Here is a 14,801-nt window from a genome sequence, read left to right on the forward strand (position 1 = left end):
CTGCTGCGGATGCAGGGTGTAGATGGGCCGCTGTTCTGACTCAGTAAGGCAGCTCTTAGGAACTTATCAGTAATTACATAGCTCTGTCAGAGCAGCAGGCTGCAGTAAGTGTGCTGTTACTACAGGTAAGGATTCCTAGAACCAAAGGATCTGAGTGTCAGGGAGCAGCAGGAGCAAGTTGCTCCTCGAAGAAGATGAGCCAGGAGCTGAGGGTGACAGCAAAGTGGGCAGGGCGGTGTCCTCACCATGGAAGGGCACAGTCTCACAGTACCCAAAAAAGGTCCCATGGCAGTAACCATCAGCTAAGAGCTCACTGATTGCCAGACAAGCTTATGGCAAAAAGGGTGGGTGAATCCCTAAGTCAGTTCAGCAGGTCAAGGGACCAGATCAGCAAGGTACCTGGCCACGCACAGGCTCACCGGCAGCACAGCTCAGGCAAAAGCCAAGCAAGTGCCTGAGTTTGAAAGCAACTCCTGAGCAAAGTGGAGGAAACCCCCAAGACCGCTCTTCACATAGCTCTTTGCACAGCAGCCTTGTCCAGGGTTACACAGTTGTGCCAGAGCAGAGCCAGTGCTGAGCACAGGCGGCTAAATTTTGACAAGGTTCCTGACACTAGGAGAGAAAATGTTAGCATAATCAAAAGGATTGCTATAAATCTCACTTTAATGTCATCTTTAAATAGTCTAATAAAATTTTTTGTCTTCTGTTCAAGTCTTTCTTATAATCCAGAGTCACAGACCAGTTCTGGCACTAGCAAATAGCAAAATGCCTGGCCCTACGGTCCTTCTGCCCTCCAATTCCTTCACCCTCTTTCTTTCTTTGTAATTCAGAAAGTGCTCTTTTTTTCTGAGTTACCTTTCAAATGGTGATCAACTTTTTTGAGCAAAGAATACTATGCTCACAAACATATATATATGATCATGTAAGTACGTAACTCCAATTAGTTTTCAAGAAATTCTTTATCATAAACTTATGTTCCGCAAGCAACATCTGCAGACCATATCCCAAAGCATCAGAGTGGATAAAAAAGGCAAATCACGAGAAAAGATCTTTCTCAAACTTCTTGTGATATTTTAAATAGCAAGGAGAAGAGGTAGCAGGGATAGCCTCTTTTGTCACATGTGGCTTTTAGACAGTTCAAGAGAGGTACCTAGACCAGTGCTACCGCCTTGGACTGGCAGAGAGCCTGGGCAGACATCAGCTAATGACCATCTCCTGCCACAGCAAACAACCCGCTGGGAAAAGCCATCATCATGAGCCACCTGAGAGCCGCTCCAGACATCTCCTTTTCTCAGGAATCTAGGTTGTGCAATGTGGGCCCCACAGCTTTCAGCTACACAGAGCTTTCAGTGTTCATCTTGCAGAGTGGCATTTGTTGGCCACTCCCAGAATGAAGTCACCAGTTCAGTTGTAGGATTCAATAAAAGCCCTGCAGACCTGCTAGGGGACCTAGATTTTAAAGGCTCTCTGTTTTCTTTGCAAGTACAGCTTTTCCCCCATAGTTAACTGCAGACACAATCACCTGTTTTGGCACAGCCTAGTCACAGAGACCAGAACTGAATGTCTTGACCTTAGAAAGGCCGCGTCCAACACCTTAGCAGGACCAACTTCTTACCTTCTGGGACAGACCTTAGAAAGGCCGAGTCCAACACCTTAGCAGGACCAACTTCCTACCTTCTGGGACAGATTGTCCGGTGTTTTAATTCAGAGCAACTCTGTAAAAATTTAGTAAAGTTCTACAAGTGGATCCTAATTTATCACTAACCAGTTATAGTCCTTTGAGTTGAAGCAGTCAGATTCTACTCTTATTAGCAGGAAAAAAAATCCAAAATGGAAACAATTGGGATTTAATACTTGGCCCGCTCAGCTGTCTGCTACACTAGCTTTTCTGAAGCCAAGCATGGGAAAACTGCTTGTACCCTCTACCTCTCAGGGTCCAGGCCTCCCTCCCCGCCTCCGCTGCCGGACTGCTTCTACAACTGCTGCCTTACTCCTCCTTTAACCAAAGATCATCGCCATCTCATCCTCACTGCACCTCATCTCCCTCTTGCCAACATTACAAACCACTTTTGTTCCTCTCCTCACAGCCTGACACCTGACCTACCTCACCCATACCAGCCCTGCTCTAGATGAAGTCTGCATCAGGCCGAAAGCAAGTTACTAAACCAGGAGACTGACACCATTTAGAGCCATAAATACTCTACACCAGCCACAGTACTCCCAGTTTCAGCAACACGGCCCACCGCCAGCCCGGCAGGCCATGCCTGGGGCCAGCAGAAGCCCAGCAGAGCTCAGCAGCGCCTGCTGTGCCCTATCTCACGCATGCTATGAGCTTAGAGTTCCCTACATGGGAGGAAGGGACCTAGAACAAATTCTTCTCAAGTCCAGGGGTGGGTCAGGTAACAACATCAGGTCTTTGCCTGAAACTGTCTGCTTTAACTACTAAGCAGCAGAAAAGTCCAGCAGATTTACTCAAAATCTGTCCTAGCATTATTCTAGGTCTGACAAGTTGGTCTTTTCTGACACTGAGATTTTGCATTGTTTTGCAGCTCATTTAGTCATCAGTAACAGCAGAAAAGGTGTGGAAGATGATTGTCAGTTTTCCTTCATATTTTCCATCCACTTTGCGTAAGTCAATGATTATGTAAGGTGGTCAGGAACGGATAAGCAAAGTGCCGAAGTCCTTAATGCAGGCTTTGCAAAACAGAAGCTAGTCTCCTTAGCACCCTATGTGTGGTCTTGCTCTATTTCCAGGGGAAATGTGGCAGGGATCTCCATTGCACTAATGATAAATAATGGTGTTGCTACAGCTGCTGGGGCCAAACACTGCATTCTGTCACCGAGCAAGCCCCTCTTTAAATCAGTAGGAGTTTTGCTTCTTCAGAGACCTGCTGAACTTTTTCCCAGGCAGATACTATTTACAAGAAAATCCATTGAATTAAGTACAGCTAAATGCTCTTTCTGTTCAGTCTGCTTGTCCTGTGGGTTTGGAGGCACTAACAAAGGGAACCCACTGAGAAATGGAAATAAAGGGAGGTAGATGAAATCAAAGTGAACTAAAAAAAAATGCTTACTGTCGCCTCCCCACCTCACTTATATCCCAGATTACACAATAGGACAGTTATGCCAATACAGTCAGGAAAACACCATACTGTAAAAAAAAAGAAATAATTAAGAGAATATGTTGAACTGCAGGTAACTGAGTATTCCATGATCAAACAAAAGGGAAGGAAGTGCCCCTACCTGCTTCTGTCTCTCAGCTTATGTAACCGCTAACGTTAGCTATTTCATTAGCTGAGAGATTATTTTTTTCCCCTGCTTACTTAGTCAACAGCGAGTAGCTTCAGATAATGAAGGTAGTTATCATTTACATTCGTATTTTGTAAAATCCCTAAAGGCCCCGTTTCCACAGTTACAGGTTACCCGGCTCTCGTAGCTGAAGTCTGAGGGGTGAGAGCCCAGAAGACAAGGGGCTGCACAGGCACGCTGCTTACAATCTTCCCTCTTGCCACTAGTCTATGCTGTTGGATAAAGTTCAGGACAGGCCCGGGGAAGCTCAGTGCAAACCTTGGGATGATCAGTTTTGTCTCAGAATCTTCTGAATTCAATTGCAGAACGGTGTGCTCTATTGTTCTGTTCTGTAAAGTATATTTAGCTTGCTTAATTAACCTATATTTCAGACAAGTCATGCAGGCATTCACGTAACTCTGTATATGCCTGTGTGATTAAACTTTAATGAAAGGGAGTCTAAAGTAAATTCCTCCACGCTATGGTTCTGAAACAGACCAAAAAAAAAAATATCAAAACATAATATTTCTGTCAGATGAATTATTATTATTCTGAATTTTCTCTGCGAAAGGGAAAAGAATATGGATCAGAATGAACACAAGGTTGAGAGGAAAAGCTGTTTCTGATCTTGCTTAATAAAGGTTACTTCAAGTAACGACAGGTACAGAGATGTAAAACTGTTCGATGTGAAACCTGGATGGGGTGCAGAGCACAAGAGCTAGTACATAGTTGTCAGAAGAAAGTTTATATTTCTTTGTAACGTGTTAAGAAAACACATAATTCTTTATATCTGTACTTTCTCCCAATCAAGTAACAGAGCAGCGCTATTCCTAAATATGGAGGAAAAAAATAAAAATCAATGCCAGGCAGACTAGCACTCATAAGCAGCCTTACAATAGTGAACCAGTATGTGTCCACGAAGGAAGAAAAAGGGATTAGATAAGAAATCAGATTTCACTTTCAAGCCTCTAGTGGATTCTTAAAAACAATGGAAGGAAAAAATGATTTTTTCTGCTGTTGGGAGAAAAATGCTTCGCCCAGTGTCCTTTAAACTTTCAATTAGAGCAACTTGAGAGTCACAAAAATACATATTTGTTTGTTCCTCTGTTTTATGTTAAAAGACATTTTTAAAAGATATTTATTACTAGAACGAGATGAACATTGGTCTGATGAAACATTGGCATTATTATGATCTTAGTACATATTAATGAACTTTTAAAATGCAAATCATTGACCCACTAGGTGGTCTCATGGTCTCATAAATAGCAATCTTTTACATTCCAGCATCCAAATACCTAGTTAGGAGCTTTACAGAATGCACATTATAGGTGATACAGACCATAACAAGTACTTTGGCAAGGGAAAAAAGGCCATTCCAGCCTATTGTGTCAATTAAAATGAGGGGATTTTTATGTTATGAACCATATGTTCAAAGAACATTACATGTAAAATTACATACAATCATTCTGACTATGAAGAACACAATAGTCCTGGTAACATTGGTGTATAGCTTCTAGTAAAATTTCATACTGGTGTTTTTTCCACTTAGCTTGTGTTAAATAATAATTTGGATTGCAGCCATTCCTTGCTCTGTGCCGTGATCCCACCAGAAGTCAACAGTAAGAAGATGAGGGCGATCCGATGGGAAAGTAAAGCACCAGTGAAATCCTTGAGAAGTGATGGTGGTGACAGTGTCACCACTCCCTTTTAGCCAGTGAAAAAACAATTACATTGGTGGTTCAGAGGAGATGTAGTTTACTGACAGGAAAGGGACTCAAATATGCTGTTGGCACACACATCCCGAGCCTCTTTCCCCCCCCTCCTAAATTTTGCAATCTAGACAGGCATACAACAGGCATACAATTCAGGCCCTAGAGTAATGGGATTCATTCCTTAGCATAGAATGCCTTTAAGTGGTACTGCATTAACAGCGCTGTGGTGCTTGAACCCCAGCTGGCAACAAAGCACCATGCAGCCGCTCACTCACTCCCCCTGCATTGGGACGGGGGAGAGAACTGGAAGAGGAAAAGTGAGAAAACTCATAGTGTGAGATACGGACAGTTTAATAGGTAAAGCAAAAGCCATGCACACAAGCAAAGCAAAACAAGGAATTCATTCACTATTTCCCACTGTCAGGCAGGTGTTCAGCCATCTCCAGGAAAGCAGGGCTCCATCACACATAGCGGTTACTTGGGAAGACAAACACCATCGCTCTGAATGTCCAACACTGTTTCCAGCACAAATCCTAAACATAGCCCCATAGTAGCTACTACGAGATAATTAACTCTATCCCAGCCAAAACCAGCACAGGCACATATCATCTTTTACATGCCTTGAAACCAGAACAAAAGGCACAGACAGAAAAAAATCCGGAGCAACTGTTCATAATAAGGACAGTAGCATGCAAACTAAAGTATGTAGTGTCCCAGCTGCTGGTGACACATGTACACCATGGTCACAAGGATCAGTGGCCTTTGGGGATCCCACCCCACGACTAAGGACTGAAGCAGGTGCCTGACTTTGCAACTAAGCGGGCGTGCTCAGACATCTCACTGGCGTAGCTGCTGCTGCAGGAGCAACTCACAGTTTTAAGGAAACGCTTAAACACAATTAATATTAAACTACAGAAAATGTTTACCAGTTGGTAAAATTATTAATTCTATTTTTTACTGATCTGTCTATTTACCATATTAAGCCAATATATCAAAACTAATGTCTTCCCTCTCTAATTATTATTAATAAAGGCTGCTTATTTCCCCTTAACAAGAATTCATTTTCTCTCTTCGAATTACTAACAGTCTGAAGTAACTCAGGCACCACAGGGCCTGATTCCAGGCTCAGTGAATCTGGAGTAGCTCCAGAGCTTCCATGTAGCGAGATTTACAACCGTGCATATGGGAGCAGGATCTGTCCCTCCACCTGTAGGCTCTCTCTTGAAAGTTCTTCTGGTCTAAACTTCAAATCAAACTCTCCCACAGTAGTGTCAAATTAAAACCGTCAGCAGTGCTCTTTCTTTATGCTTCTGAAGCCAGTGAGATACATATGCCGATTTTTACCACGTGAACATCTAGTTTGTCCATCATCATTAGAAAAATCATTCCATACACTTAAGCAGATGAAGAAATATGCAGGAAGTGCATATTTCTTATAAATTTTTACAGGAAGAACATTGCTGAAACTAATCTAGACCACCTCGGGAACCCTGGCAACATTTCTGTGGTTCCCAGGACGCTCATCCAGAAGGTCTGTGGCTCGCCTGTACATCCTGGACCATCCTTCCCTTGCCATAGGGCTGCCCAGGAAATACCACAGCCCTGCCTGGGGGGTTTTCACAGTGTCCTGGTTTGAGATAGAACAGAACCAATTTTCTTTTCAGTAATTTTACTTTTCAGTTAAGTCCCTTCTAACTGACTGTACTCTCTGAAATTAAGGGCATATTTTTCAGAGAGTATCTGTTTCTAGCAGTTAACATCTGATGCTTATAGTGGATACCAAGGGATGGGATGCAGAGAGGCCCTTGCTTACACTCATTGCTACAACATGCAAGGTCAGCTCACTTTGTGATGTGCCCCGTTGGAGGGCTGCAAGCAGAAGAATGTGAAGGGGTTGCACTTGTGGGAAGGAGCCGACAGGGCAGGTGACCCAGAACTGACCAGAGGGGTATTCCATCCCATCTGCATCATGCTCAGTATAAAAGCCCAATCCATGCATTCCTGAATCCAGTTCCCATCCCTCGCTGAGTCCAGTCTGGGACTTCCCCAGTGCCTGCTGGTGACATGATCATCATCCTGGGAACTCGGTACTGGTTTTGTATATATTGTGTATATTTAATAATTTTCTTATTAATATCATTATATTTTCTTTTTATTGCTATAGTTCTTGTTTCATATTTCATTAAAGTAGTTTTAGTTTCTTTTCAGCCCATAAGTCTCCCTCCTCTCCTGGGAGGGGGGAGACAGGTTAAAACAGAGCATCTGTCATTTGTTTAGTGGCCAGCCCAGCCCAAAGCAGGACACACAGCACAGCCTCACACAGCAGACACCTGTGAGAGCACAGCAAGGAGCAGTCACAAACCCTAAGGTAGGGGAGGCTGACATCTGTAGCTCTGCCTGAAAGCACCGGTTTTACAAGCAGGGGAGGGGGGAGACTGACGGCTCCCTGCCCAAGCTCTTCCTTTACCTCCTGCCTCCAGCTGCTGGGGCACAGGATGCCCAGAGCGGGTGAATCAGGCACCTCTGGCCTGAGCCCAGAGCAGTCCTGCCTCCCACCAGTCCTTTTGCAATGTTTTGCCCCAGTTTCGCACAGTTGTCTGGCTTCTGTCCATGCCTTTCAGTGGAAGGGAATCTAAAATGAACTGCAAAGGAGCAAGTGCTTGCTGGTTTGGGGTTTGGGGTTTTTTTGTTTGGTTTTGTTGTTGTTTGTTTGTGTTTTTTTTCCTTTCCAGAGCCCTGTCTGTTGTTTTATAAGTGCCCTTCTGACACATACTTGTGCTTCAGAAGGTTAAGCTACTTTTGACTCTCAAAAATGATGTCCTCAGTTTATCCACAACCTCTGTACAGCAAAAGCAACTGCAATCAAATACCCTCACGTTACCCAGCATTTAGCACAGCCCTGACCTGAGAGTGCCATCCTCTCCAGGGACGAGAGGTAATTTAGACTCCCTGATAGCTTTCTCCTGTCCGACTCTATAGTACCGAATGTTGCTTAATTATATGTGGACTGTGCTTTGCGCCTTTTTCCAAATTAAACCTCCCTTTGTCATTTTAGCACAGCTTTCGTACTCCTGCCTTAGCTTCCTAAAGCTGCATCTGTACAGCATCTTCACACAAGCATCATAAAAAATGCCAAATGACTTATGTAGGTCTTCTCACTTAAGGTCATTTCAATTATGGCAACATCAACAGATGTATATGTTCATTAATAAAAGTGTGATATGTGTTTGTGTCCCTCTGAAAGTTCAGTCAGAAAATTATAGATTATACTGAGACACTGCAGGAATTGCTACTCTGTAAGTCAAATGCTCTATTATTAAAAATGTCATCCCATATGAATTTCATAAATAGCAAAGCCAAGAACAGCGTAACCATTTTAAAAAGTCTAGAGGGGATTCCATAACAACATTTAAATGCATTACTACTCAAACAATTTGATTGGATTATAAAATATTTAAAACTGCAGCTGTACTTGTGGTGTTTAATGTTGACTATTTTGATTTCTGGAACATCTTACTTAAGAAGTACAACTTTACAAAACTAGTTATATAATTAGTACATAAATAGATAAGAAAAATCTATAATCCATGGAAATAGATAGTTTCTGAAGTACTGTATATATAGCTGGCTTGTTCTACATACACAAGTAAAAGAAAACTGAGAAAGAAGATAAGGCATTAGAGTTCATTTAAGACTTGCCCCTGGAATAAAGCAGGACTTTATTCCGCTAAAAATAAATATCACAAGAGATGCAGGATAGTGTGTGCTAAATAGCTGTTATTGGCCAGATTCTCAGTTGGTGTAAACTGGCATTGATCCATTGTAGTTAATGGTTACGCTGACAAGTATTGGCTTTGTTTTCATTCTGTGTCCTCTAAATTATTTTTCTTCTGGGATCTCTCTTACATATGTACTAGGTATGTTTGGGTTTATAATTAAATCTTCATTGACTTTTTAAGCAGAAAGGACAATTTTAAAACCTATTTTTCAGAAGAATAGCTGTGTATTAATCCACAAATATATACTGATGCCCATATGTTATAGATACCCTTTCATATGCTAACTGTACCTCTCCTGCCAAACTATCTGTCATCTCTGCTGCTTTACCTGGATGAGTGTCAAGACATAATTCATCCAACAAACTCATGTTATTGGTCACTGCATTTCCACAAAAAGCAACCTCATTTCAGAAGCACAGTGACTATCAGAAGTGCCTTTTGTAACGGCTGATATTTTGTCTGAGACTTCATGGATTAGACTGGGGCTGAAAGCTAAAGCTTTGCAGCTTTAGCTATGGGATCCGTTCCATAGGCGAGTGCTATAACATTGCCACCTCCTTTGTGCACGTGCAGAAAAGTGTGGGTTACCTTATTTTTGCTGCAACTGTCCCAGGAACGCTCTAAATTCAAAGTTGCCACTGGGACCTTGTTGCTGGTGTCTGCTTGTCTCCTGCAGCCAGTCTGACCCGCTAATGAACTCAGTCAGCGTACAACTCCTGTCTGTCCTTGCAGCAGGAGACTATGGACAAGGTCTTCTCTGCTTGACATTGCTCCTGCAAAGGAAGACTGAATAGCTGGAGGTGCAAGCGTGCCCACAATGCATTTAAGTATGTGCTACAGGGGATTTCAAAGCTGTGGGTGCATCTGAAGGATTATCCAAGCAGGGTCAACCCAAACCACACTTCTACCAGCATACAGTTTAAATAGCAGCCTATTTTTGGCCATAAGAGCACAGCTATGATATTTCACTTTCAGTTGAAGAGATACAAAGACTTCGTTCCACACTTTCCATTCCTTTCTATGACTCTCGTTTCTCAAGGCATTTTGTCTTAGGCTATCTGATCTGAACATATGCAAATTCAAAATGCTCTTCTGAAACTTCTCTAATCCTGCCCACCGTTTAGGCTTGGCATAAAAGCATCATCCACATGTCTCAGCAAGCCAAGTGACCTTGCAGACCCTGTTTTCCTGTGGGAGACTCACCTGTATTTATTTCTATTAAACAGAAATTAACTTGGACCTCCCTGTGCAACCTCATTTGACATAGTTAATTCCAGATTCCAGAGTTACCATTAAAACAAAAAGTGCATTTTACACATTGAAATCAGTGGGAATTAGACTTCAGTAACGCACACGAGGCTATAACAAAGATAATCAAACAGCATAGGGATAATCCACTAATTGTTGAAATGAGGCGGAACATCTCCATGGCTTGTCTCAACAGCTAGCCCTGGGCTGAGTGGTGTTTTGAGTTCAGGAAGTTTTTATCATTTTAAAGTATGTCAAGCCTGTGCACTTCAGGGCACAGCACGAAGCAGAGGGAGGATTTTGCCTGCCCTGGGGTAGGCAGTTCTAGTCAGGGAAACGAAGATCACCCAGTTCCAGTTGAGCAAGTGAACGCTCCTGGTTCCAGTTGAGGGCACGCATATCCACCAGGCCTTTAAAATCAGGCCAGTGCCTAACTGGTACACATTCTGCTTCCTCAGATGGTCTTTGAAAAATCACTCAGTCTTAAAAGGAACACAAACCTCCTGAAGTTTCTGTAATTTCCTGCGTTTCTATATGACAAAGAGGCCAAAGGCTGCTGAAGCAAATTAGGATCATGCTCTCAGTATATCTTTAGAATTATTTTGTTCTCCGCCTGAAAGCAGAACTTGACATTCAGTAACCTGTGTAAGTCCAAAGAAATGCTATTGACTTCACTGCAACTTCTATAAATTTACGCTCGATATAAGTGACAGTGGAGCTCTGCCACAGTTTGGTCATTACTCTACGAATTCATATGATATAGAACAAGCCCAGCAATTATTTTTGTTGTTTTTATTCTAAATGCCTAGCTTCTTGGTGCGTGGTATTTTCATGAGTGGTCCCTGCCCTTGATCATTTCAAATGGTGTTTCAAGCATTTGGCTCTTAAAAATTTCACTAGCTTCTGGGAATAGTGCCTCTCCTACAACTGGGTCTGAAATAGAGCTGTGCCATATAAGAGAGACGTTCAGAAAGAGGTGCACTGGAAATTTGTGCGTGTACCTCTGTACATTATAGTGAGGTGAAAACGTCACAAACTTATAGAAAATATAATGCCAACAGAGCTCTTAACTTTTGGCTGCCTTTACTCCTCTCATTCTACCTATGTGTGGTCTCCTTGAAAAAATAACTAGGCATATGGAAAATATATGATCAAACATTTATATTCAGCTGTAGCATGAAGGAGCCTGCAATACCTTTCCCCCTTACTACAACCTGGTAGAATAATTGTGCTGGCAAGAAATTTGCCAGCTGGTGGTTATAGGGTGAGCAGTTTACACCCTGAACAAGGTCAGTGCCCTGCCTCACTCATATAATACCTTGGATATAACGGACAGACATCTCATATCATTATGTACTTACAGCTGTATTATACTTTGCACATGGTCCTATAGGTCCAAATAGTCCAAAGACTATTTGAGAGGCAAAGTGCCTCCGAAATGGACCAAAAGTGAACAGACACCCAGCTTCATTCTTCCCCATTCATGCAGCGTTTAGGATTCAAGTTTTATAGCAGAGGGGCTCTATTTTAACTCAGTGGAGTTATTCTTGATTTACTACAGATTAGAATTAGTCCTCACAACTGGAGAAATCTATTCTACCAGGATGGTGATGGAGGCATTGATCCCAAACAAATAAAATGACCTTCTCCTTCAATTACTTTGGGCTTCGCTAATTAAAATAATTTTGCTAATGAAAGCTGCAAAAATATTCACACAATTCTCATGCAGTCAGTCTGACCTTCTGCTGATGTTTCTGATGATGGCAAATACTTTACTCACCAGAAAATGTACAAGCTGTAGAGCCACTTCTACAATGTAAGAAACCAGAAAACCTGAAAATAATAGTTTATTAGAGTAACTTCAGTATCAGTGGCATGCACCAAGTTCTGTGCACACATGCATGGTGACTTAAAGGTGCTAACAGATCTTCTGATCTCACAGCTTCATTATTTCTTAGAGACCTATTGACCAAATCCATTGGTATGATTTACAAAGCACACTTGCAGATCCTCTGCAAATAAAGGTTATTTTTGTCGAAATAGTGTTCCTAGGGACACAATTACTGACTTAAACAGGCAGTCAAAACCTAGGGAGAATTTCTTTTGAAATCTTTCAATGAAGACTGTAAGAGCTGGGCCAAATAGTTTTTGATAGATACATTAATCCAAGCGTCTGTAAAGTATGGCTTAATGCCAGAAAAATGGTAGAATATTTTGCCAGTCACGTGCTTATTAGCTTGTACACTGCTAAAACGTAGGAGTTTTTACACATTGTTAAGAGTCATGATTGTTAAGATTTTTTATCAGTGCTAGCACACAGATTGCAATGATGTTCTAAACGAAAGGCAACATTTTGTTTGGGTGGCCTTGGATATATAGATGCCCTGCTAGTGAGCAAAAGAAGCATACTGATCATTACTTAATTCTCATATTGCTTATTTCAAAATCTATTGTCTACAGGTATTTCATTCCAAGTCCTGAAAAAATACTGTCATACTAAAGAAATTGTGTTAATTAACTAGCTTCTTCTGATACAGAGTTCCCATCTTCACTTTTTCAGTGTTTTGACACACTGACATACCATTTTTAATTGTGGTACAGTCTGAGGTCCACAGCTTATCCTTAGAGTTCTCCCAAGATAAATCCAACCAAACGCTGGTTTAGCCACGCGCATGGTAGCTGTTCCTAGAAGTAAAAATAAGGAACCAGACAATGGAGGGGAATGGAGGTGAGGAAGTCTTTGCCAAAACAGAAAAATGCTAATCCCCAAAACATTGTATATGTTCGAAACAACATTTAAAGTGCTGCAAAAATACGGATGAAGTTAAGGAAAGGATCGTAGCAGGGATCAGAACTGACTCCAAAATAGTCCATCATCTCCCTACAGTTTTGGTTACGTTTCACATTAATCTATATGTTCTAAACCTTTAGGTAGCTTTAGCTATGTGTTTATCATTATCAAGAATGAAAAACGTGTGCTAAACACCCTGTTCCGTATTGAAAATTTCAGCCTCTTATTTTGTGCAAATTCAGCTATCACAACACAGCATTCTAAGAAACTGCTTCCAGGAAAGTTCAGACTCCCCTCAGACACAGAACAGCTTACCTTATAATCAGGACTAAGGATCATGGCCTTAAAAAGTCCCAGGCTTTATTAAAGAATGCATGTAATTTTTCCTTTCCATTCCATCAAAGTGAAGAAGAACAATTTTAAAAGTATTTATGTATGACTGGGCAGAGACAGGACTGGTGTGCTTAGTATCTAGTAATCTGTTATTGACAAAGCTTGTTACCAATTGCTGCAGGAAGACGAGCGGTCAAATGTCTCTACCTTGATGAGCATGCGTAGTTGCTCCCTAGCTCACTTTACGTAATGTCTGGCATATGCTCTGAAGCAGGATGATTTATTTCTCTACACAAGCTTTTCCCCCTGTCTTTAAATATTTGCCATTAGAAATCTGGATAGCCTTGCTATATTTATACAAATGTCACTCCTTAGGCTTCACTGATACCTTCTAGCAATTAATTATTTATTCTAAGAGTGCACTGTACACTCATTTTTAATGTACAACCTTTCATTTTCATTGTAAGTTCCTTTTGCTCATGTTATAAACACTGCATGTTGAAAATCAGAAAGGAGGAATCCCAAAAAAACAAGTCCTAATAGATGCAATATTAACTAGACATCCCTGAACAAGCGTGTGGTGTGTGTATTTTATCCCTATTTACTATTTGTACAGCTGCAGCACGCAGAGACCCACGCAATTGTCAATCAGGACTATGTTATACTAGGTACTCTGCAAAGAGACTGTCACCTCCCTAAAGGCCTTACCTATAGTTTTGCAGAGTGCCCAGATCTACTGTCATGAACAGTTTCCAACTTCCAACGGCCTTATACTCCCATTGCTGCACAAAGTTATATTTCGAGTCTCCCATCTCTCACTGCAGATGCAGAACTGGCTTGATCCAGTGAGGCAACAGGGCGGCAGTCATTTGGCGAATTTCCCTGTAAACTAGTGTACAAGGAAGCCTGATGCAGAGCAATGCAGGATGAGCTACCGCCAAGGCTCCTTTGGTCCTTCCCTTTTTGTGGGAGCCCACCGAAAGCACAAAGGCTGCTCCATGCGCCATGGCAAAATAGCTCTATTGCCTTTTGCAGCGCGGAGGGCTGCAGCCACTGTTTTCCATAGGCAGGGCTCTCACCCACTCACGGGTACGTGTGGGTGCTGAGGAGAAGAAAGGGGGTTGTGTTTGTGATCCCTTTTCGTGTTCCATAAAGCAAAGCATGGGAATTGCTACCTACCAGCTCTGCATAACTTTACAGTTTTCTGGCTTTCTGGCATTTACAAAGGATTGTGCAAGGCTACATCCTCCCTAGCAAAGCCTTAATCCGTTTTCACTCAGTTACTTTTTTTCTGGCAGCAGATATAAGGCCACACAGTCAAATAACGAACTTGTCTTTCATTTGGATATAGTTTATTAATGACAAAAACGCTAATCCATTAATCAATTTAAAACAAGTTGGTAAATGAAAAAAATTCTCAGTCTCCTTTAGTAACAGGATCACATGCATCTTAAAAGGCGCCATTATCTCCATGGGTTTCTCAGCTGAAGTTAAAAATCTAAAAATGATTTTCATTCATTTCTCATTAATATGCAAAATTATTCAAATTAGATAGTAATTAACCATCTACTCAGTAGAAAACCTTTTCATGATAATTTATGATAAACTCAGTAGCAGCTTTGATTGAGATTGATTTTTGGTGTTGAGAAG

At 41.7% G+C, this 14,801-nt stretch overlaps 1 long non-coding RNA gene across 1 annotated transcript in view; it reads right to left on the reverse strand.

Moving 5' to 3' along the window:
* The window catches only part of LOC128906638 (uncharacterized), a 29,283-nt gene extending 16,570 nt beyond the window's left edge, over positions 1–12,713 (reverse strand). Inside the window, exons 1-2 of the long non-coding RNA XR_008465261.1 lie at positions 12,609–12,713; positions 11,808–11,860 (exon numbers count right to left, since the gene is read on the reverse strand). This is a non-coding gene — a long non-coding RNA (uncharacterized LOC128906638). The remainder of the gene's footprint in view (positions 1–11,807; positions 11,861–12,608) is intronic.
* Between the last annotated feature and the right edge of the window lie 2,088 nt (positions 12,714–14,801).

The sequence above is a fragment of the Rissa tridactyla genome, chromosome 3, assembly GCF_028500815.1.
Source record: "Rissa tridactyla isolate bRisTri1 chromosome 3, bRisTri1.patW.cur.20221130, whole genome shotgun sequence".
NCBI classification, from domain to species: Eukaryota; Metazoa; Chordata; class Aves; order Charadriiformes; family Laridae; genus Rissa; species Rissa tridactyla.